The sequence below is a fragment of the Falco peregrinus genome, chromosome 6 (assembly GCF_023634155.1).
Source record: "Falco peregrinus isolate bFalPer1 chromosome 6, bFalPer1.pri, whole genome shotgun sequence".
Taxonomy (NCBI): domain Eukaryota; kingdom Metazoa; phylum Chordata; class Aves; order Falconiformes; family Falconidae; genus Falco; species Falco peregrinus.
Genome location: NC_073726.1, coordinates 64,117,053 through 64,136,524, shown reverse-complemented (window position 1 = coordinate 64,136,524; position 19,472 = coordinate 64,117,053). Strand labels below are relative to the sequence as shown.

At 47.5% G+C, this 19,472-nt stretch overlaps 1 protein-coding gene across 1 annotated transcript in view; it reads right to left on the bottom strand.

The window, feature by feature from the left end:
* The window catches only part of HIPK2 (homeodomain interacting protein kinase 2), a 145,053-nt gene that overhangs the window by 116,023 nt on the left and 9,558 nt on the right, over positions 1-19,472 (bottom strand).

Below are 19,472 nucleotides of genomic sequence, written 5' to 3'. Positions count from 1 at the left end.
TAAAGAAACAGGTCTCAGGAAATAATGTACAGTATGTTTCCAAACGCTTCATAAATCCACAGGCAGCTTGCAAATACTGCCTGCATTCCTGTGTGAGTGTGGTTGTTTTTCATATAAGTCACGTATTAATGCAATTTGGAAAAAAAACTTAACCCCATTCAATCACATCCCCTTCAACCTTTACACTGAAACCCAGAGGTTATAATTACACCTAAGAGCAGGAATAAATTAAAACAAGCGCTGGTGGTGCCTTGTACTTTTTTTTGGAAAGAAAGCTGATCCTGTCTACCCTGCCTTATGCGCTCTGTCTATACACAGAAATGGGCTGGCTGGCTGGCAGGCAAAGGGGGAGAGAGTAGGTTTTCATGAGGTCAGAAGTGAAAATAAGGTCACTTTCAGAGGTCAGAAATGGAGCAACGCATCCCATGTCCTAACATATACCAGAACTTCAGAAGGGGACATCAGCTTCACTACCTTCCCTTCTGCCACGCAGGATATCTTCAAGCTGTGGCACACCAGGAGGTCTGCAGAGGGGAGTGGGAGGGAGGACGAAGGCACTTGATGGGTTAGACACTTTCCACCGCTTAGTAAGGGTTATTTAAAGAGTAGCACACTGTGACAAAGTCAACACCCAGCAGTGTGGATGTCAACCACCGGAGGTCGGGGCAACAGACTGATGCATTGCAGTGGACTCCCCGTCAGGCCATGTCTGAGTCCTTCCCTTGTGTGGCTTGATGTCATCTTTCAGAGGAGATGAGCCTCTCCCACAGGAATAGCCCCCTTCCTCCAGACCCCTGCTACAGAGCAGCTCCGTTTCCCTCGCTAGGGTTATGGGAGATGGGACACCAGTGGTGATCCCCACTAAGCAGTTGTTACAACCTGGAGGTGACCAAAGACACCCACACCAGTGGCTGCCCCTGTGTGTGTGCAGGCATACACTGCATGAAATGAGACCAAGGGACTAATGTTCCCTTACTCTTCCCTCACAGGGCCCTGGGCTGAAGCAAGACCACCTGCTCTACCTCAGCTGCTTCTCCAGGGTTTCAACAGGGCTCAGAGATCTCAGCTTGGAGTTACACACACCGAAAGCTACCAGTTAAAAGACATGCCTCCTTTTGGAGAAGTCAATAGCAAGGAATGTGAAAGGCTTTTGCTATTAAAAGAAACAAAAAAGAGAAAGAAAAAGAGAAACTATCTCTGCTTTCTAAAACACAATTGCCTAATGCCTGAACAACTGTAATAACTAGCCAGTGGTGGCAGGTCAATGTCTGTCTTGACAAACCTTTCTGAAAACTCGCTTGCAGAAGAAGGGGAAATATTGGGAGGACTTCGTTTATCAGTTTCTCAGGAGACACCACAAATAATAAGCAGTTCCCTCCCCAAAGTACCCTAATGGGATCCTAGCTTCACAAAAAATGATGCTTGAATATTTTTCCTGAAATATAAACTTGCCATGCACAGTCAAAATTAAAAAAAAAAATAGGGAATTTTTAAGAGAAACTCCACGGGGAAAAGCAACTGTGAAATAGCCAAACATCAATTATGAAAACCACAAGAAGAGGCTCTTGTGCATGGGCTTTAGGGTTTAGGGATTTGAAGAAAATGTGCATCCTGGTTTGACTCATAATGTAGGCAGAGAATGAGCAACTTTCCTCAACTTGTACAGCTCAGTGAGTATGTTCCTCTGCTGAACTGTAACTCTTTAAAGTCAGCGTATCTACACAACTTTCCTGCATCTCATAGCTCCTGGCTCATGGCAATCTTTGTTCTCCACTCCCATCTCCTCTGCAGCTTTGGAGTGACTGGCTTACTCCCATCCTAAGTGCAGAAGAGTGAGCTGATACTACCATGACATGGGCAGACTTCCACTGAAGTGTGCATCCCACCCATCCAGTAGCTTGCTCATTGGTGGCATGATCATTTCTACATCAAACCTTCAACCAGAGGTTCCTCCTCACTTGCTACTGCCCACATATAATTCTGAACTAGCAACGGGCTATGGGCAGTGCTACTTCATTCTACCTGAGGAAACATACATGGGTAGAAAAGCAAAATATAAAAAATTGAATAAAAGCAGATGGATTTGGGGGTGATTCTGCCTGTGAGTCAGAGCTGGACCATTTTCCCAAGCTTAAAGATGATGGTCTCATGCATGTACCACAGGATTTCCACAGGACAGGACCTCAGAGAGGGAGCAACCAGAATTGTGAATACCCAGGGTAAAACCAGGAAATGCATTCCCACAAGACCCCCAGCAAAAAGCAATGGGATGATCCTGTCCTTCTTTAAAATAAGTTGCAAGTCTGTTGGTTTGTGGCATTGCTGTTTAATGGTATGCAGCATTATTATAGAAGAACAGCATAAACCTAACAGTCGTCATAAGGGAAAAAAAGACATCTTGGTCTGTCTCTTTTTTCCTCCATCCCTGATTTCTCTCTACCTCCAGGGTTACACATGCTCCTATATGCAATGCCTGGATGCAAGGCTTCACCAAGCACTTTCCTCTCCGATGACCAATGACACCAGGCGTTTCCCTATCTCTTCTTCCAGGAGCAATGGCTGTTTATTATTCCTCATGCCCACTCTGCATGATGGAGAACTACACAGAAAACAGTGAAAGCAAGAGTATTTAAAGTTGAACACCAAGAATGCAAGGCTTAGGAAACCTCAGCTTTAAGACTGCCTGGGCAACCTTCCTTCAGCCCTGTTTCTTGCCTGTGTATTGTGGCAGAGCTGTTAATCGCATAATCACAGGCTATTTTTCTACGGGACCTTGGCCTCACCCAGTACAGCAGGATACACAGTGCTCAGCTAGTGAGCAACTAGTCACTATTTCATCTTCTCCACGCTGTTCGAGGTGTGTCCCCAAGCCTTGTTTACTAGCTACCTGCCACATTCTGCTCTGCAGATGGAATTAGTAATTTACTCATGGACTTTCCTACAGTACATATCATTGAAGTAACTGAATGTTTCACAAACATAAAGGAATGTATTTTCACAATCCCCTCATAAAGTAAGACATGCATTACCCATATGTCATGGGCAGGGAACTGAGGCACAGAAAGATTAACACGAAAAGCTTCCACTAATTTTAAATGCCTAATTGAAACTCTTAGGTCCAAATCCTTCAGAGATTTGTTTTGTCTGCTGAGGATGTGGTGACAACCATTTTTTTTTAAGGCTTAAAACTTGGCCAAGTTTGGTCTGATGTTCTGGGAGAGAACAGAAGTGGTGCCCCTGACATATATACCATGAAAATATTACTGGGTTGTTAAGGTGGGGGCTTGCTTTGTCATTTCTCTGTACATCTGTTATACTTGACACGCATCAAAAAATTCAACAGAGGTATACAAGAGCTGTTTTCTAAATATACATTCTAAGGCAGGTAGCTAGGATGGGAAATTTTTGCCCAGAGTGTTTAGATTTGGTAAAGCTGTGAACATCCAAAAAGCGGGTCTTGAAACGGGGAAGCTGTTAGATGGCCTCAACAGCAGGTTATTGCCATGACATACACTTTTCTTTCTCTTGAATGGTATTATCCAGCTGTTGAAGAAACCACACAAGCCTGATGTTACACTAACAGAATCAAGCCAAACTTCAATGCAAACTGTAACTAAAGCTTTTTTCATATCCTGGTTCTGTTCAGATAAACAAGATTAATCTATTTTTAATCTTAATGAACAACAAAGTCTTGTTACTCAATTCCAAAGAGCAACTTTTGCTTAGAGCATAAGCCCCACCTTTCCTCCTGTTCTCTCAGAAAGAAAAAGCAAGTGTCGTGTCAGGTACTGTAGGCAGCACGGGTCATAGGCTGGATATAGGACAGGGATATGGACGCTACTCAGAGGCAGTGAATCTTACATTGGTATAAACTGATCCACTGATCCTTCCCCTAATTATTTACAGGGAGATTCACAACATCCTGAAAAAAGGCCCACATGAAAATTTCAGGCAGTGATTTATCTGTGTTAACACCAGGAAAGAAAGACAGGCAAAAAGACAGGGATGGGGGTGGGGGGTGGGGGGGGGGTGGGGAGCGGAATAAATCACCCAATCGCTGCTGCCAGTCTTTTTCAGAGCATTAAAGTATTTTTAGAGACAGTTTTGTAGAAGCCTAAAATCCAAGCTTACTATCCACCAGGTGTGCACAGGACATGGCGGGGGGGGGGGGGGGGGGGGAACAGAGTGAGACAATGTGGGAGGTGACAGGAGAAGTGGTTCCTCCATCACGTTGTGAACAGGCAAGGACAATCCTGGGATAACTCCTGATGAGTCCTCTCTGCCACCCAAGATGTATTCCTGGCAAATGATGTTATAAACTGTCCCTCCCCTAGACAAATACCACATGCCCACAAAGATGAACACAGACCCAGTTTCTCTGTCCTGCACTGAAAACTCTCACCATATATCCCTGCTTTTCAGCTAGCAATGTCTCCTGACTACACTAACGTTTACTAATTTAGTATTTTTAATTACAGAGGGATTTACAGCACTGCACTACAGTGCTGTCTTTTATTATACTCACTGTTTCTGCTGGATCTGGGTACACTCTACATACAAAGTTGCACATTAGACAAATTACACTGCACATTAAGTAAATCTCTCTCTAGAAACAGGATTAGATTAAGAGGCATCTTCCTTATTCCTAGTGTATAAATTAATATATCCAAAATCAATATGAAGTAAGAGCTCCAAATCAATTTATTAAAAAAACCCCAAAAAATAGTTTAAACATTCTCCACAATGAATCAAATTTATGTAGGAGATGCATTCTTTTTCTCCTATTTTGCTTAATAAATAAAACAGCTGGTCTGAGGAATCAGGTCAATCAGTGTCTGGAAAAAGCCCCATTAAAGCTGCTATATAACCTAGTTTCTCAAGCTGCATAAGGCATCCTAATATTGGAGATGCAGAAGTCCATGCAGAGACAGCCTGGATGGCTCAGCTTCTGGCTCTTCAGAGTTATGGAGGATATTTATCGCAAAAGATAGCAGTGAGGTATCTTGAAAACATCTAAGGAGCTAGGCTCTGAAGGAGCACAACAAAGACAACATGATGCATCCAGACCTATACTCTAAATATAGCTAGTGATCTTGGGAACCTAAGTTGAGGTCATCCAACATGAGGAGATGGTAAAGGACCACATTTTCACATATGCTCAGATTCACTCGAAGCTAGCCTAGCCCTGCTGCCACAGTGGATGACAGCACCTCTTCTCATGGCACTCCATGGCTGCATGGTCCCATCCCTCCCATGCCACGTGGGAGGGTGAATCCAGCAGAGCTCAAAGCTGTGGGCGTGCTGCACAGGCGCAGAGCCTATTCCAGTGCAGGTGGAAGCCCCCCAGCATCAGCCTCCCTCCTGCACTGCAGACGGCTGTTGCTGCAATGCCCAGACCCTGGTCACCTTGGAAAACGTAGACCTTCTTTTCTCCTACAGATTCGAAAATGCTTTGCAAAGGATATCACAACCCACATACCACAGAGACAAAGATGGAGCCAGAAGAAAGTGACTTGCTCAAGCTTAAAGGGCAAGGCAGCAGCTGAACTGGAAAATGAAACCTGCTGATCTACAACCCTAGGTTTTAGCTTCTTAAATAAGGATTCTCTTTCCTCATTAAAAAACTAAAAATGGGAAGGGGGGGGGGGGAATATTCTGTAGATACAATGAACTTGGTCCTCAGAGGGCTAATGACCTGATATACTTTTTTCTTTCCCTTCTCACCTCCCTTTCCCCTGATAAAAGTTACTGTAACTTCAAGGACTATCCTTCTTTACTGGTCTACTTTAACCGAGTGTGTCAGCTAAACATCCTTTTCCCCACCACCTGAAATCATAGACCATCCTTCCCAGAGAGAAGATTACCTTCTCGCTTTCAGTCTCTCTAGATGTCCTCACAACACCCTGGATTGAGACCGCTCCGCTTTCTGAATCGTGCTGAGGGACACCAAAGTCCTATCTGCTGGTTTCAGCCTGCAGTACGTGGCAGCCTGAAAGGGTACCCTGGAGGTAAAACCTGGTTGTTCTCTATTAATTTTTCATTTCAAGAATGGCTCCAGGGAAAGGAGGGAGATATAGGTCAGAGACTTTGGGGGCTGATTAGTAACTCCGTATATCTTTCTTTTTTTTTCTTCTCTTTTTTTTTCCCCTTCCAAATTCAGAAACAGAGGGTTTTCCCTCTGTATTTCTCATTTACTCCTTGAACATCATCCGCATTAGTCAGCAAACTCCTGCTATTTCTTCCACAATCCCCTGACACTTACAGAGTGACTAACCCTTCTCTCCACACACTTTGGCTGCAACAGTTGTTATCTGGTTTTTTTCCCCAAGAAAAGTGGGTCTCCACACTGCACATGTGCAGTACTCCCCTGTGGTCACTGCCGCAAATACTCCTGCTGCCACACAGCTGCAAACACTATGATTTTGTAGGCACAGAGCTGAAGAGTCAGGAGGTGATGGCAGGGCCTGCGTTCGGGTCACTTACTAACTCACAATCACAGTAGCAGCGCTCCTCAAACTGGGGTTCCACCACCCCATTTATGCCCCAAGCACAGGCATGCGGAGAACTCAATGGAGGAAGCTTGAAGCAACCGGGCTTCTCTTCACGGCCCTTGGGGTGCCTGGTGCCTGACACGGTGTGCAGAAGGTCTCAGCTGGGCTTTTCAGGCATGAATGCAGGGTAAGTAGAAAACACAGCTCCTCATGACTCAAGGCCGCATCATCAGAGCATGACAGAAGGCTCCTCCTGGCCCGGTGGGCTTGCACAAGATGCCCACCCACAGCCATGCTTACAGGGGACCTCGCACGCAACTCATACTCACGTAGGCATACCCACAGACCTGCCCACACTTTGTTCTCAGCGCTGTGCTCGAGCAGACAGGGAGTTTGTTGTGTTCACCCTTCCAGGGTGATGCCAAGACCACTCTCCCCTAGGTCCAACATGCAAAGAGGATGCTTTTCCCCCAGGGCAAGGCCATGCCCTCAGGCTACAGTAGGTGCTACCTAATGCCACCCATAAAGGGTGCGGGCCACATCCAGAGTGGAGCATGTCAGTAAGGATCAGTGGCAAGGCTTGCCAACTTGGTGCCAAAGTCCGTTCCCCATTTAACCTTGACACCCTCACCCCAGCACCCACCCTACTCCCGTCGCTGTTACCTCCATCTCCACTGTAGGAGAGCCTTCTGCATCGCTGTGTAGGGAGGCATGAAAATAAACCACCGGCTCCAGTGCCACACTCCCTCCTGGCAGATCTGTTTCTCTCTTAACTGTTTCCAAGTGCCTGGCTGTTTTATAATCCCCACTGAGCATTCCCTTAACTCCTTCCTCACTGAGCCCTTCCACCCTCCCTCACCCACTCTCTCTCAAAAGGCAGAAAAAGCCAAGGCGAGGTAGGGGGTACAGAAAGCGAAGGAGGGGGCCTGAATCAAAGAAGGAACAACTGAATCAAATTGCATGTATAACAGAACCAGCAAATTAGTCATTTCCCCAGCCTTCTCTCACGCAGACAAACTGACTCTTCTATTAAAATATTTCTTTTTTTTTCCCCTGTGGACATTTGTGTACCTTAGAAGCTTACTTCTCTGCTAATCTCCTGCTTTTTCATACCATGAGGTCATATGCTTCTGCTGGTAGCACAATTTTAAATCACACAGCAGCTTGCCCTTTGAGGTCTGAACCAAAATCGCTTTCTTAGATCACAAGTAAATATGAGTTGATGGCTTCATGCCCAGTGTCACCACCACCCCATTTACGCATATTGCAACATCTGAGAAGAACTGAGGAGCGCAGGTATCGCTTCCAGTGGAAAGGACCTTGGCAATCACCATGAGGGCTGCGAGAGGGCTGTGTGGAAGAGCTTGTGCAGAGGGACACAGACTCCCTGCTTCTGAGACATGGGACACTGCAATCACCCTGAACTGGTGAGAGTTGCACATAACTATCGATGCTAAAGGCTGTGCATTGCACGTGTGTGTGCATGCATGTCAGTAAGTGCAGGTGGTGGGTGAGAGGGAGTTACCCAGTCTGAGACATTTTATGAGACCCACAGGTCAGGGCTACACCGGGATAACCACGACATACTGCAAGTTGCTGTGTGCCAAGGTATACTAGCAGCATGGCGTGGGACGGGACAAGTACAGCGACCCAACAGCTTTGGATTTCATAACTGTGATTACATGCAAAGCAATGTCACTTCACACTCCAGTGTGTATGCTGCTCCTGTGACAGGACAAATAAAGAACACAGGGCAGGGGGAAGCAATGGCTTTCATGCATCCCCTCCCAGGTGGGAACAGGACACCTGCAGCTGGCTGCTTCTCTTCCCTCAAAGCCTACGGCTGCTTCTTCCAGAGTCTTGAGGTTACCCCTGACAGCTTACACTCAAAAGTTTGCCAAGGTATCTTTTTCCGTGACAAAATGAGCTATTCTGTCACACAAGGCTGGGCCACAGGGCTTTTAAAAATGGTTCTGCTGCTGTTCAAAGGGAGCAGCTTGCTGTGCAGAGGAGTGGTAAAGTTAATAGTAGTAGGATCAGCACAAGCTCCTACCCTGCCATCTGCCTTCAGCTCAGCCAGGCCTTCTGCTGAACAGACAACGTGGGCTGGGGCCACTGGAGTGAGCAGCAACTCAATGACATGAAAGACTGCCTGGGTTAGTTGATTAAGAATAAGATTAAGAGCGCAGGAATCTTGTATAGCGCTGGTACTGACTCAGTTCAGGGATTTCATGGGGATATTTAAGCCTGGTTTTCCAAAGTCTTTTAGTTTGCGCAAGTGGGTGTGTGCCAGCTTGAACTAGCCCCATGAACTGATGGTCCCAGAAACAAGGGTCATCTCTGAAACTGCTACGCTTTCTTCTTTGGTCACCGCTGGTAGAAAGTAGGGATAAATAATGCTTAACTACCTCACTCCCCTGTAATGTTTAACTCCTTCACATTTATAACGCTCCGCAGGAAACACAGGAAAGTCCACTGGAATGGTCAGGGATGGCCCTCACAACCATGGGTCACGAGATCTGCCCTGTGGACTTCTTTAGGTGCTGGCCACTGCCAGCAGGCCCCAGCAGAGGCTGCTCAGCTCTGCTCCTGTACATTCAGACTGACAGTTGCCTCAAGAGCTTTCCCTTTTTTTTCTTTTTTCTTTTTTTTTAAATAATAGAAGAGTCACTTAAGGCTTGTGAATGACCTCAAGATTCCAAATTGCTGACCTGCCACCAAACTCAGCCTGCCAGTGCAACCATGAAGAGCAGAGCTCGATCCCCTTGATGGATGGTGAGGACAAAACAGCTTTGTAGACCCATAAAAAAATGTTGAGGTCCCCTCTGATGTCATACCATTCCGCAGTGGTGTCCCATAGCAATCTGAAGGACCGCTGTGGCTGATCTCCAAACCCAGGAGGGGACAGGTAGAGGGAGCAGCAGAAGGGTGCTGGTCTGGAAGGGGGACAGGGGAGCCGGGATAAGCGAGAGCACAACCTGCCTGCTCCAAAAACTGAAGGAACAGAGAGCCCCTCCTTCCACAGATGAAGAGAAAAAAGACACATGAGCAGAAAGCCTGGACTTAATCATGAAAAACAATAGCTCATCATTTATTTTCATATCCCCTCGCTAATGCTGGAATAATGCTAACAGTGGAATTCTTATGGCATGCATGTCATGCCTGCAAATACCAAGTGAATTACTTCTCAGCTAGGCTATGGGCTATGGCACTGAGCAGCACATTCGTTACAAGTGATTGGATGATGAACAACAGTTCCCAAATTCCTCCTTCAGAATGCTACTTGCATTAGTTGTAATTTAATGAGAGAGAGAGGGAGGGAGAGAGGGAGAAAGTTGAGGCTCAAACCACTGAAATAATACTGCCTGCCACTGCTTCCCACAGGGTCTTGTATTAACTCACACCACCACCACCTCCACCACCTCCTCCTCCTCCTCTACCTCCTCCATTTTCACACCTATCCTTAGGTGCTAAAAGTGGTGTCATGAAACCCATCAACATGGCAAAGGAGCATGGCAGGAAGCCCCCAGGCACATGCATTCCTTCTGGCTGAAACACAAGAGAGGATGCAAACCTCTCCCTCTTGTCTGCCAACAGTAACGGAAGGGCTGGCGGGGGGTGTGTGTGCTTCTCCAGCGGCCCGTCTCTGCGTGGACAAGCCTCCAACTCTTCTTTGGTTACTTCCTCCTTGAGCACCAGTGCAGGTGAAAGACACTGAATAGACAGCTTTAGAAACAGATCACCAAGCACACACAGAGTGACCCGTGTCAGTGCAGACCTCCCACCATGCACCCTGGCCAGCATGGTCCTCCTGTCTCCCAGAAGGAGACATGAGGTAGCCCAGCCTCATCCCTGCCTCACAGGCTATCTTAGCTGGTTTGTTGCTCTTTGACAATTTTGAGATCTAGTAAGCAGTCAGTAAACGTGAACAAAACCTTTGCTACACATAAGGCCTTCAGCAGTGTAAATGTGTCATCACTGCTGACCTCCAGCGAACCTGGGAATTACAGCCATGGCTGCCTCCTGTCAGTTCTCAGGTAGGTCTGTACCTCGCACACCTTCAGGGCTGAAACCAAGACTCCCTTCTTTGCTCCACAGACCCTGCCTGCAAAAGGGACGGCCTCTTCAGAGGGGCAGGGGCACCTTGCAGGTTTCTGCCCTAGAAGGAGCCTAACTGGCCAGCATCACCTCCCACTCTCCTGTGTCAACCTTGCCACAGAGCCCATCCCCCTTCACATGACAGGACATTTATCCACCAGATGACCCTACACATAAGGTTCACACCTGAAACATGACCCGCTGTGTGGGGTCTCATATGCTGGGCCAGAAGAAAGCTGAGAGGTCTGATCTGAGCAGCAGACCTACAAGTAAGAGGCTGCAAATATCATTACTGCTTTCCTAGTGTACCCAGTCTCTTCAGTGTTCCCCACTAACAGTGCATAAATGACAAACATCCACAGATTCCTACCCCATGGAGCATCCAGAATCCTCCCTATCGCCTCTATGCCAAATGTAATTTAAAAGCCCCCCACCCCTAGCCACATTTTGTGGTGTTTTGAAAAAAATTAATGCAAACTAAATTTACATGTTTCTGAAACGAAGGTATAGGCAGGGGAAGGCAAAATGCCCTTAGGATTGGAACCAAATGTATTTGTGCAAATGAGACCTAGGATTTACAGTTACCTTCCAGCCTCCAGCATGTGCTACAATCTTAGCTTTGGCTTAAAAACCATCTGTTTTCTTGTAAAGGTTGACAAACACCAGTGATCCTTTCTTTGGTGTACTGGCCAAAGTCCCATGGACCTGACTGGGGGAGGAAGGTGGGCAGGATGCCACAGGATGCTCCCAAGGACATCCGCAGACTGTATGTATAGGCATACAGGTGCCTGAGTGCGCTTCCCAGCAATATAGCAGGCACGATGCTGGCAGCCATCTTCAGAAACTATCCAAACACAGACTGCCCCTCTCCAAAATCCCCCTCCCAAGCCCAGGTGTAGCATTGCACACTCTGTGGCTTTCCTAAAACTACGGCTGTGTTGTAAGCAGCGACAGAACTCTGAAATAAGTGAAAGCATCCAATGCTGAAGTGACCCTAAGTGAAGGCAACAACAATTGTTACAAATAAATAAACAAGAATCAGTCACAAAGAAAAAGGAAGAAATGGGGAGCCTCAGCCTGCTGTGACTACCTGTGTGCTGAGCAGCTCACCTACTCTAGCAATGCGGGGAGCCCAGCATCCCCACGAGGGGCACCAGATGAAAGGGGTCCCTGTGCAGAGAGCAGGCATGGGGAGGAGGGGACATAGGCATGAGAGGGAAGCAGGGGGCTCCCCTGACAGAGGCCCACCACAATGGCTACGGCCTTTAGAAGCCTGGCACAGGGGTGGTGTTATCTGCTACCAGCCACAAGCTGAGCCTGCTTGCCCGGAAGGAGAAGCAGTGACTAGGCTGGGAAGACAGAGACGAGTTAGCAGGGGCTGAACTATATGAATGAACATACATAACCAGACGTATGGAGCCCAGCTGGGCTACACCATTACTGCAGCAACTTCTTTGGACATCCACTGAAAACCACAGAGGTCAGAACCACCAGCCGTAATCAATCATATTTACAGTTTAAAATCCAACCAAATCCAACACTTCTGTTGGGACCAAGAAGTTCAGCTACAGGTTCCTGGCCCTGCTGCAAAGGCATCCTGTCCCTTGCTTCCCCTCCTGGCAGGCTGTCACAGCTCAGGAAGGGTAAAGCTCAGCTGCAGCACTCGGTGCCACACTTCAGTTCCCTTTAAGCCTTCAAATTAGGGCTTACACGGGGTTTAAGTGCAGCCTGTCCCAACACAGGGTTGGATTACACAGCTCTCGTGTGCTGCTGGGTTGCCACCTCCAACTGAAAAGGGGACAAGCGCCCTGCTGCCTCACTCACAGGCAGCCCATCTGCCTGGACACCCCAAGTAGGGGATGGGGGGAGCACCCGCCCCCCACAGCCCTCTCCATGTCCCAGGCAGGCAAGACAGGAAGGCTGAGATCACCAGGAGTGGCTCCTGCTTCCCTTGCCTCAGTTAGGCAAATAACTCCCAATACCTGATCATTTCATGGTAACCACGGAGTGGTTTACCCATGCAGCCATGCCTGCGCTCTTCCTCCCCCACATGGCTCATCCTGAGCCCCAGGGCAACTGCACAGCCCCCAAGCTCACCAGCCTGGGATGTCCTACACGCAGCATTCAGCTCCCACAGGAAGTCAGCATGTTCTCAATATGCGATGTGCTATGCCCTCAACCATGAACACCTCAGGTGGGCTGGTCATCTTCAACCAAGCACGACCAAACATGACAGGGCTGTGCTGAGGAGGGGTTGGCAGAGGGGAAGAGGCCGCCAGGAACACAAGAAAGGACACAAAATACACAAAGAGAGCAAAAGCCCCATCCCCTTCACAAGCCTTGCAATAAAAATAGGGCAAGACGGACAGGAGTAACAACCACAGTGAAACCCAGAAAAAACCCTGTGACCTGCAACTTGCTCCAATGATGCCAGGTGACATAGGCATGTTTCCTAGCTCACCCCCAGTGCTGCCACAAGCATCTGTTTTATTGTACTCGGTATCAAAAGCATTGGGCATCCCCACCTGAAATGCTGCCCTACCCTGCCATTCACTCACATCCCACCTTCTTCCCTTGCACATTATCTTCTACAGGCAGTGGCTTTTTGGCAGGAGTTTCAGTATCTGTTTGTGACAGGGCATGGCAAGGGAAAGCAGACATCTCCTTGTAAAAAAGCATTCTCTTCCTGAAACCCCTTCAATCCTTCCTGACTGGGAGGAAATGCAGGGATTGGTAATGACTCAAGTGTTCCTATGGGAAACAGCAATGATTTTGGAGGAACACGAAATAACTTTTAAGCCAAGCCCAGTCTGAAAGAGGGGAACTCCACAGTCTGTTGCTCGAGTTCACAGTTGAGCAAGAACAAAACCAGGGTTCGGCTGTCTGCTTGCAGGGATGCTGAAAAAGATACAGCTACTTTACTGAGGTGGTCTCACCTACATCAGATATGCTGTGAGTGATACGGTAAACACATCTAAATAGATACAGATTTCCCAGGGGATATTTCATTTGCATACAGACACCAGCTACATCACAGGACTAGGTCAAGACTGAAATAAACTGAGAATACAGGAGGACAGACCTGAGACGTTTACAGAGCTACAGAGATACCCAACAACTGGTCCAGTAGGGCCACCAAAACCTGACACTAGGAGAGGTAAGTAAAAGATGCCAGACACACAGCTGTTCTGGGTCAGGATGGAGACAAGCTGGAGGATATGGATTACAGATCACTCCCAGACAAAATGTCTTGGATGATATTTTTCTCAAGCTTGGATTTCTAGTAAATCTTTTGTTCAGTTTGAAGAGCCACGTTGCTTCAAAAAATCTCTCCCTGACTTTCACAGGCAGAGTGGCAGTGTCCCCTTCCACAACACACTGTGATTTACAGCCTTCCACACTCACACCAGCAATACAACCCCTTACACAAGGGACTGCAGACAACATTCCTGCCAACACATACGCTGTCACAGCATCGCTCCACACAAACACTCTGCATTCACCTTGTTTATATTTCCTCCTGTACAGGCTGTGACAGCTCACAAACATGCAGAAAGCCTAATTTATATTTATAATAAATCTCCCTTCTTCATTCCTTGCAGTGGAAAAGAGCCCTCATACAAATGCAATTTGCTGAGAGAATGGTGTAAGAGCTCTAAGGAAAATCAGGCCCACGTTGCCTCCTGTAGACAAAGGGGATGGAGCCACATGCAGACACTTATGCACACTCCTACATGTGCCTGCAAACATGGAAAGAGTCCCACATACACATACATACACACACATACACTTCCACCTGTATTCTCACACACACAGTCTGATAACAGCATCTACCACCCCTTCCGACTCGCACGTGCTTTCAGGCAGCACAGGCATTTGGAAGGTGCACTTGAATTATCCAGGTGCTCACAGTCCCAGATAAGTGACAAGAAAATGACACCACAAAAGAAGTATTGTCACCATCAACGGGATATGCTTGTGTCTGGGTTTCACATGTCCTTGTCAGGTGGTACAGCTATTTTAAAATGGGGCTTGCAACGTGTTTCTTATCCCCACTTGCTAAATACATACACATTGTGATGTTGAGAGAATGCAGAGGGGCAGTTTGATGGGAAGGCAGGTTTCTGGTGGTGCCAGTGATAGTCCTAAAAGAGAGGAAGGAATTTATAATTGTACTCATGCCTAAATGTGATCCCCACATGCCTTGGAAGAGTTATGAAGTCTTGGGTTTCTCCATGGTGTCCACAAAGTGGCTGTAGCCAAGAGATGTCTTTTTGTTTTAATCTGGCTTCAGAGAAAACATTTTGATCTCTCTTCCCTCTGCAAAGGACCTCATTCCATCTTCCCTTGCCTGCATCACCCTAAGGCCTGACTACAGAAGTATGTCCCCCACAGGACAATGACATCAGCCTGCTCAGAAACTGGGGTTAGCATGCCGTGCTGGCCCCGTGCAGGGGAAATGCACCCAACCAGTCCTCTGGTCTCTACTGGCTCCCAATAAGCTTCCATGAAGGTGACCTACTAATTCCTGTTGAGGTGTTCTGTGCTCATGTACCTTCTGAGCAGCTTTAGCCCCTGATGGCATTGCAGTCTGAGTGACTCCTGCAATTGCTCCTACCTACTTCTCTCCATCCTCGTGACACTAATCTGAACCGAAAACTCTTCACTCAACACAGCCACCGAGCCTGCCAGCAGCCCACCCGGATGCCCAGCTCCTGTGCACTGACATATTGGGAGCTGGAGGCTGGGCATCACCAAATCCCAGTGCTGCTCCACTGCTGACCCAGGGCTCGCCCTGCAGTACATTGCCAAATTCCTATCACGGGAAGAGCCCCATTACATACTGTCCTACCCTATCACATAGCTAAAGCTAGCCGATACGTTACCCCTTACCACTCTGCTCAGATCCCTCCCCTGCACTCCTCCTCGGGGTCCCAGAGTACCTAAGCGTGGGATCAAAACTGTCAATGTTAAGGTGCTCAAGAGCATCACCAGAGATTTGCCTTGTTAGCCACAACCCTACTCAGGGTATTTTAAAGACTAGCAATGACCACTTAACTCCCCAGAAATTCTGCCACAAGAGGAAGATAAAAGATTGTGCACACACACACAGAGTTATGAGAATATCTAAGAGGGTTTGCTGAGATTTTTTTTCTCCAGCTTCTGAAGTCAATTATCTAAATAGGAAAGCAACAATGATGGCCAGAAATTACTGCTATTTGGAGGCAAAACAGAGACCTGCTGAAAGTCCTTGCCAAACTATCTGGAATTTGTCAACACTAAACGCCGCCTAGGAGAAAATAAAACCCCATGCATTTTAGCTGGATGTTCTTCACCTCTAGCCTCGTGCTTTAAGCAGATAGCCTTCCTACCAATGCAAGCATGGACCAACATGGATGCTTGTCCTGCAATCCTGCTGCTGTCAGCCCCTGTCAGAGGGATAGCCTGAAGCCATGGCAGAACCACGCAGATGGTCATAAACCAGGCTCCTGACCTGCTACTGGCACAGCTCTTCCAGAAACGCCACTGTGAAAAGCTAACACTGGGGTGAGGCGCAGACCACCTCTGCTACCACCAATCTCTGGGCAGGCTGGAGCATAGTCTAGAGATCATACTTTTGTTGATACCCTTCTTTTGGGTACTTCTCCCTCTTCTCCCCATGCCAGCTCTGGCTGATTTGAGTACCTGTCACATCCCTTCTCAAATACAGGTCGTGAGCTCTCTGGGGCAATGCCATGCCACATTTGTCCATCTTTTGGGGAATCTGCAGCACAGATATCCTTGGCTTGGGATACCAGCTGCTAGTGGCTATGAATAATTCATAATTAAAATAGAAGTGAAGCTGCACCAGGGGACTGTTGTGCCTCGAAGTTTTCTCCAGACTAGATTACTCTCAGGAGACACAGGAGAGCTACCACAGAGATAAAAAAATAAATCTCAGCCTACTAGGTTTACACAGAGACCATCAAAAAATGTGTCTGTATTACTCTGACCTCCAGATCTTCTTTTTTCCTTCGCTTTTTCCTAACCTTTAAAAGGCATACAAGATAAACAGAGGAGAAACCAGGCAGACAACATCCTCGGAAGAGATGTAGGAATATAATCAAGCCCTCAAACACACACACACACACAAACACCATAATTTATCTCTTCCTCCTCCTGTTTGATATTATCCTCTGTTCTAGTATCATAATCTGTTGCTATGGAAACAGCTATGATGTCACTACGAGAGGTTTATGGATGCCTTGAAGAGGAAGGAAAGGTACATGATGATGGGAGAGAAAAAAAACCACCTACAAACAGCTGCTGAGCAGGAGACGTTCCAGGAACAGCAAGTGTTAACAGGGAAAAGATAAATACAGCGACGGTGCTGGCGCTGCTGCAGACAAGAGCAGAATATAAACCGTGTTTTAAAAATAAAGAATGCTTACAAATTTTGCCTACAAGTAAAAATATTCTGGGAAAGCTAAAGGAGCTTCCTGAAAAAACAAACTTTCTCTGAAATATTCTGCAAGTTTTCTGGGATTGGATATTTTCTGAGCCTGGCTGCTAGAGTCTAAGTCTCCATCAACCCACTCCATCGTCTGCTGTAACATTCCCTCCAGAACTGTTAACGTAACCCACCACCGATGCAGCTAATAGTTAGGGATCTTACTGGCTATCTGCCACCCTGTGTGCCTTTACAATCTCTAACTAGAAAAAAAAAAAAAAAAAAGGTATGTCTTCAAGCAAAAATAAACAGAATCATTGAATCGTTTAAGTTTAAGTTCATCAAGTCCAACCTTTAACCCAGCACTGCCAAATCCACCACTAAATTATATCTCTAAGCACCACATCTGCATGTCTTTTACATGTAGGGGGGTGACTCAACCACTTCTCTGGGCAGCCTGTTCCAATGATTGATAACCCTTTTGGTGAAGAAATTTTTCCTAATATCCAACCCAAACCTCCCCTGGTGCAACTTGACATTGTTTCCTTTTGTCCTATTGCTTGTTAGACTGACTTCCACATCACTATACAGCCTCCTTTCAGGCAGTTGTAGAGAGCAATAAGGTCCCCCCTGAACCTTCTTTTCTCCAGGCTAAACAACCCCAATTCCCTCAGCCGCTCCTCGTAACACTTGTGCTCCAGACCCTTCACCAGCTCCCTTGCCCTTCTCTGGACACGCTCCAGCACCTCAATGTTTCTCCTGTAGTGACAGGCCCAAAACTGGACACAGTATTTGAGGAGCGGCCTCACCAGTGCCCAGTAAAGGGGGACAATCGCCTCCCTTGTCCTGCTGGCCACACTGTTTTGGATACAAGCCAGGATGCTGCTGGCCTTTTTGGCCACCTAGGCAGACCAACAGCTCATATTCAGCTGCTGGTTGACCAGCAACCCACATCTTTTTTCATGATGCAGCTTCCCAGCCGCTCTTCCTCAAGCCTGTAAGCGTTGCATAGGGTCACTGTGACCCAAGTGCAGGACCTGGCACTGAGCTTTGTTGAACTTCATACAACTGGTCTCAATCCACCAGTCCAGCCTGTCCAGATCCCTCTCCAAAGCCTTCCTGCCCTCAAGCAGATCAACACTCCCACCTAACTTGGTGCCGTCTGCAAACTTACTGAGGGTGCACTCAGTCCCATCATACACGTCATTGAAAAAGGTATTAAACAGGACTCGATGCTGAGCCCTGGGGAACACCACCTGTGACCAGCCGCCAGCTGGATGTTGCTCCATTCACCACCGCTCTTTGGGCTCAGCCGCTCAGCCAGCACTTTACCCAGCACAGAATACACATGTCCAAGCCATGGGCAGCCAGCTTCTCCAGGAGAATGAGGTAGGAAATGATGTCAAAGGCTTTACTAAAGTCTAGGTAGACAACATCCACGGCCTTTCCCTCATTCACTAAGCGAGTCACCCTGTCATGGAAGACCAGGTTTGTCAAGCAGGACCTGCCTTTCCTAAACCCCTGCTGGCTGGGCCTGATCACCTAGTTGTCCTGTACATGCCGCATGATGGCACTCAAGATGATCTGCGCCATAAGCTTCCCTGGCACCAAGGTCAGGCTGACAGGCCTGTAGCTCCCCAGATCCTTCTTCCTGCCCTTCTTGTAGATGGTGTCACATTCGCTAACTTCTGGTCAGCTGCGACCTCTTCAGTTAGCCAAGACTGCTGATAAATGATTGAAAGTGGCTCGGCGAGCACTTCCCCCAGCTCCCTCAGTACCCTTGGGTGGATTCTGTCAGGCCCCATAGACTTGTGTGTGTCTAAGTGGTGTAGCAGGTCGCTGACCGTTTCCCTGTGGATTATGGGGGCTTCGTTCTGCTCCCCATCCCTGTCTTCCAGCTCAGCGGTCTGGGTCCCAGAGAAAAATGGTCTTTACTATTAAAGACTGAGGCAAAGGCAGCATTAAGTAGCTCAGCCTTTTCCTCATCCTTTGTCACTATGTCTCACCCAATGAAGGATGCAGATTCTCCTTAGCACTCTTTTTGTTGCTAATGTATTTATAGAAACATTTTTTATTATCTTTTACAGCAGTAGCCAGATTAATTTCTAGTTGGGCTTTGGCCCTTCTAATTTGCTCCCTGCATAACCTCACAACATCCTTGCAGTCCTCCTGAATTGCCAGACCCTCCTTCCAAAGGTCATAAACTCTCTTTTTTTTCCCTGAGTTCCAGCCAAAGCTCTCCGTTCAGCCAGGCTGGTCTTCTTCCCTGCCAGCTCATCTTTCAGCACATGGGGACAGCCTGCTCCTGTGACTTTAAGATTTCCTTCTTGAAGAATGTCCAGCCTTCCTGGACTCCTTTGCCCTTCAGGACTGCCTCCCAAGCGACTCTGTCTATCAGCCTCCTAAACTGGCCAAAGTCTGCCCTCCAGGAAGTCCAAGGTAGCGGTTCTACG